At 43.0% G+C, this 5,594-nt stretch overlaps 1 non-coding gene across 1 annotated transcript; it reads right to left on the bottom strand.

The window, feature by feature from the left end:
* Positions 1 to 1,234: 1,234 nt before the first annotated feature.
* On the bottom strand, positions 1,235 to 1,341 carry LOC129402916 (U6 spliceosomal RNA). The gene has a single exon (XR_008628935.1). It is a non-coding gene; the product is annotated as a U6 spliceosomal RNA (small nuclear RNA).
* Positions 1,342 to 5,594: the final 4,253 nt, after the last annotated feature.

Genomic DNA, 5,594 nt, shown 5'->3' with positions numbered 1-5,594 from the left:
TTGCAATCTATTGAGGGAGATGGAGCTTTAAAATAGATAACTGGGGCTGGAGCGATAGCACAGTGGGTAGGACATTTGCCTTGCATGTGGCCAACCTGGGTTCGATTCCCAGCATCCCATATGGTCCCCTGAGCACCGCCAGGGTAATTCCTGAGTGCAGAAGATTAAACTACTGTAATATAGTGACACTATGACATAGGCATGCACATGTTCAAAGAGGATAATAATTTCATCTAATCATGGAAGCCTGGACTGGATGAATCATGGTTTCATTTACGGAGAAAGTTGAAGCATCAAGCAGTCATGTTTGTGGCTGAGGCAGGCAGAAAGGTTCGAATCAGGATAAAATGAAGAAACATGTAGAGGATCTACTCAATAAGTTAGGTTTTTGCAGAGGAGTCAGGCTTTGGTTATAAGTAAATGATAGAGATTTTTAGCTACAGAGATTTAAAAATATTTTAGCCCTGTGTAAATACAACACCCCTTTTGTAAAAATGATTCTAGCCAAAGGGACAGTACAGGGGTAAGCCTTTTCCTTGCATGTGGCCAACCCCCTTTCAATGGCTAGGCACAGTGTAAGGTTTCCCAAGACCCTCCAGGACTGAGCACAGAGCCAAGAGTAAGCCCAGAACTCCTCCAGCGATGGCCCCAAAACAAGCAAGCATAAATGAATCTAGCAGCTCTATTGAAGCTGGAGCTAAATTTAACTTAGGAGAAGGGGGGCAGCCCAGCCAGGTGTAAAAGAGAAGACTGGTGGAAGCTGTTTCATTGAGCAGGAGAGAAAATATAATGTCTACCTGACTCTCGTTTTGAAACTGGATTCTCTCTAGCTGGTCTCAGGGCAGAGACACCAGGAATCCCAGCTCTGTCCATCACCCCCTCCACTTTCCCTCTCCCTGGCACTGGTGTTGATGCAAAGGGAAGACCTGGTGGGCTTCACTGAGACAGGCTCCAGGCACCTCTCAGCGGCGCCATGCACTTTGATTTGTCCATTCTTTTGGCTAAATTCTAAGTGGAACAGTTTTTCTTTCTTTTTGGCAGTTTTATTTTCAATTTTATTGTAATTTTTTAAAAATACAGAATGCAGCCCAAATATGCATGTCATCCTTTTTTTTTCTCTTTATTTTTCAGTCACACCCCACTACGCACAGGGGTTACTCCTGGCCCTGCTTGGGGGACCATATGGGATGCTGGGAATCAAACTGGGTCGGCTGCATGCAAGGCAAACGCCCTACCCACTGTGCTATCACTCCCGCCCTGTGTGTGGCATCCTTGCATGGAGCCAGGCTAATCTTCTCTGTGTCCTTCCCACTTTAGTAAATGTTTGCTGCCGAAGCCAACACTTTCATTATAATTTTTTATTGAATCACTGTGAGATAGATCTTTACAAAGCTATTCATGGAAACAGTTTTTCTTAAGCTCTGGATCACTGACCATTTGTCTCAGAAGCAGCTTGTAAGATATTTTTTTCCTTTTGGGTCACACCCAGTGATGCACAGGGGTTACTTCTGACTCATGCATGAATTACTCCTGGCGGTGCTTGGGGGACCATATGGGATGCTGGGAATCGAACCTGGGTCAGCTGCATGCAAGACAAGCGCCCTCCCCGCTGTGCTTTTGCTCCAGCCCCATGGAAGATTCTTTAAAGATGACTCTTTGGAGCTGGAAAGACAGTACAGCAGGTTAAGGCCCTCAACTCAAGTTCCATCCCTCGCACCCATACAGTCCCCTGAGCACCACTAAGAGTGATTCTTTAGCACAGAGCCAGGAGTAAGCCCTGAACACTTGCCAGGTATTACCCCCAAAATAAAATCACTTAATAAAATAAAAATAAATATAAATGATTATTTGTTGCCACATGCGCTCAGGGTGAGCATGGCAGCTATACCATCTGCTATCTCCTGCATGAGAAGAGATTTCTGGTCACACGGCAGTTGGGGACAGGTTAGCAGCTCAAAATGGGGCATAACCCCTAGCAAGCACACAGCTTAAATAAGTATGAGCACCGCGGTCAAGAACTGTGTCACCGGGGAACACTTAACAGAACGTCCCAGTGACACCCCCAGTGACCTTCACAATCTTATGAAGCTGTGAAGTTCCTCAGGGGAGCCTCTGGTAAGCACCCCATTCTGGCATGTGTGCAACCTCCACACCATTGCCACAACAATATCCAAAACAACAACTTGGGGGCCGGGAAGAATCCATGAATAAACACATACTGTGTTTCAAAAAATGAAGATCAGGCCAAAGAAATAGGACAGTGGTTAAGCACTTGCCTCGCACGTAGCCAGTGCTATGCCCAGCACCACATACAGTCTCTTGAGTAACTGCCAGTAATAATCCCTGAGTACTGGCAGAAATGGTCCCCGAGTGCAGAGTTAGGTACAAGCCCAGAGCATCTCCTGGCCCAGCCCCCAAACAAAACAACAATAACAAAAGAATAAGAATATTAAAAAAAAATTACTCTTTGTTGTCTCCAAGCCAATAATCATCATCCTTTGAATTTGGATGTCGTGTCTGTACTTTTAACAATCTCCCTCGCAGAGGCCAAGTGTAAGAAACCCAACCAGAGACTACTGCACGTGTGATTCTTACATGGAACGAGCCGTCTCACTGGCCTGGGAAGCTTTGAGGCTCTATTCCGCCAGGGAGGTGAAGGCCTGAGATGGAGCAGGTGTCCTGACAGGGCCAGAGTCCTCCGGACACTGTAGGCTTGGCCGGTCAGTTTTGGGAATAAGGTTCAAAATCTCCTCCCTGGCAAATGAGCCTTTTTCTGCTGCTCGAGTAAATTATGCTTGACACACCTTCTTGGCATAATTATAAAGGTTTGGCTGAGTTGCCATTTTGTTGAACTGAATGACTGCAGAAAGATTTTGTAAAAGGAAGAGGCTGAGCTGAACACAGAGGGTCTTCTCATGACTTGGGAGATGGCCTGGAGAAGGAGCAGCTTCAGAACCCCCATCGGGCTGAATGCTGTGCTACGAGGTAGGCATTAGGGAGAAAACTGCCTGACGTGGGCCAAAGAATTACCTTGGATCTAATCACCACATCAGAGACACTTGCCAGCTCCTCTCTCATTTGCTTCAGAGATCTGGGGGAACTCCCTTCAGCCACGTAAGGCCTGTGCTTCTGGTTTAGAAAGCAACAATCAGCATTTTTCACTTGCTCGCCACCCGGATATGAGACATTTATTGGATCTGAAAACGGATTTTATCTAATTGTCGACCTACTGGTTGTGGGAGCAGAATTGGAGTAGGGTACAATTTTTGAGTGAACTAAATAATAATTAAGAAGTTTAAGAAAAAAATGGGAAAAATTATTTCTGGGGTTTATCCACCACATCAAAACCCACATCTCACAGCTGACATTGAGACGAAGCTGAGGAGTTAAAGGAAAGAGGAAATCTTACAGCTGTTAGAACAGCCATGAGATATCATTCAAGGTGAATCGAACTCCACTGTGTGCCCCTGGCTTACTGGATCTCCCATAAGACTGCTTACTAGGCTCTTTCTTCATGCCAGCTTCCCCATTGAACACGTATCTTACTGACTTGTCGCTATGTCTCTGCTTCTAGCAGCCCTGTCCTCCCTTAAACACAGTATTTTTCCTTCTTTTCCTCCTCTCACATCTTTCTAATCAAGTTTCATTCCATTAAAACGGCCTCTCTTCACTAAAATACGTATATGTAATATGTATATAGATGTATCATATTAAAGCTATTCGCAGTTACTACCTTAGAAAGAGATTTTGCTGGTTTTTCAAAGGAAGAGGGAATGTCATAGAAAAAAAAAAAACGTTCCAGGAGTAATTATAGCATCTCAAATTGTTTGCAACTCTGTGGTTGAGCAAGTAAGGCAGGCTTTCAGAAGAGAGCTTCTATAAACTTCCAAATACAAAAGAGGGTGAGCTTTTTGCCTAAGGTGAAATAGGAGCGTTCTCATGACTCCTATTGTTTGAACATTGATGTAAAGAGAATACTCCAAGTACCCACGTGAACTCTCCTGAGAGACATAAAAGAGAATTCAACATAAACCTTTCAATAATCAAAACACTCAACCATTTGCATGGAAATTCCAGAAGACTTCAAAAGAAAAAATTCACTGCCATCTAAAGTATTTAGTCTATAATTATCGGGAAGGACAAATCCATCTGGAAAACCAGGAAAGAAGGTACAATTTGAGAAAGCATACAGTGCCCCCCCTCGCTGTAAATAAGCATATGAATGGTGATGTTTTTTGAAAGCACATATTGAGGGAAGATGGACGTGAATGCATAAAATGTTTGCGTCCAAGCAGCTTACAGAGGTGGATCAGTTCATGAAGGGCATTTGTCAACAGGAAGAAAGTCATTCCGGCTTCCCAGTAGAGGAGGTGCTAGTTGTGAAATCAGATGCAAATTTTAACAGGTCCTTCTCCTGGCAGGGGTGGCTTTGTTTAAAGAGTGACCAGCTAGGGAGTCACTCTTGTGACAAGGAGACCAATTGAAAGGCAAAAATCATCACCTAAAAGAGAAAGGGAGGAACCAGGGAATTTGGGTGGGAATAGAGGAGTCAGAATTAGGAATTGGAGGAGGATTTTAAAAAGGGCTTTTCTTAACCTGTTCTCCTGCTGTTTTTCAACTCCACTTTTTCCCAGTCTTCTGTTTTGTTTTGTTTTTCAAAAATGCCTGTTCCTTTATCTCCTGTTCCCACTGAGCTGAGCAGTCTCTTCTCTGAAATAACATTGCATTGATAACATCTGGACTCACATCTCTTCTAAGTTTGTTTTGAATAGAATTCCTTCCTTACTCTTAAGCTGGCTTTGACTGTCGCTGCCTAGGCCCCGCTTAGGTGCAAGAAAAGTCCATCAAACCTACATCCTGCCCATCCACTACCATTACCATGACTTTAGCCCTAAGAAGATAAACTAAAAAAAAACACGCAAAACTTGCAAAAAGATCTTTTGTTGGGCCAGATAGTGTGTAAAGCAGACAGGGCAAGTATAGTCAGCCTGAGTTCAACCCCTGATACTGTGTGGCTCACTGAGCCCCTCTAGGAGTACTGATCACTGAGTTCAGAGGAGGAGTAAACCCTGACCACAGCCTCATATGGTTTAAGAACTAAAAAGGAAGAGTGGGGGAGAGGGTAGATATTTGATTTGGCTTTTCTCCCAAAACAACCTGTTTCCAAATAATTCAACAATAATTCAACCAATAATTCAACACACAATTCCCCAAAGCTCTCCAGTCAGTAGAAAAAGAGGGAAAAAAGAAGATGCAAAGAAACAAAATACTCACATTTCTTCAACTTTCCTATTAATTGTTGAAATCTTGTCCCTGAAAGAGGGGGTAGTTAGGACATTGTTTTGGTTTATTTTTAGTGGCCCTACTCTTTGATTAATTTCAAGGAAAGAAAAAGCATAATTTTATAATAATAACAGGTAAAACTTGCCTTCTCCAGAATGCAATTCTACTTCCTTATACACTGCAATGATTTACAATCTGTAATTAATAGCTATTAAGTAAAGTATGTTGAATTAAGTCCTTGTTTTAATTTTTTTTAATTTGTGTTAAGCTTCATAGTTTCAGAGAATTTCCATGCTGCCTTCTTTATATTC

The sequence above is a fragment of the Sorex araneus genome, chromosome 2 (assembly GCF_027595985.1).
Source record: "Sorex araneus isolate mSorAra2 chromosome 2, mSorAra2.pri, whole genome shotgun sequence".
NCBI lineage: Eukaryota > Metazoa > Chordata > Mammalia > Eulipotyphla > Soricidae > Sorex > Sorex araneus.
This window is presented reverse-complemented; position numbering and strand designations above follow the sequence as displayed.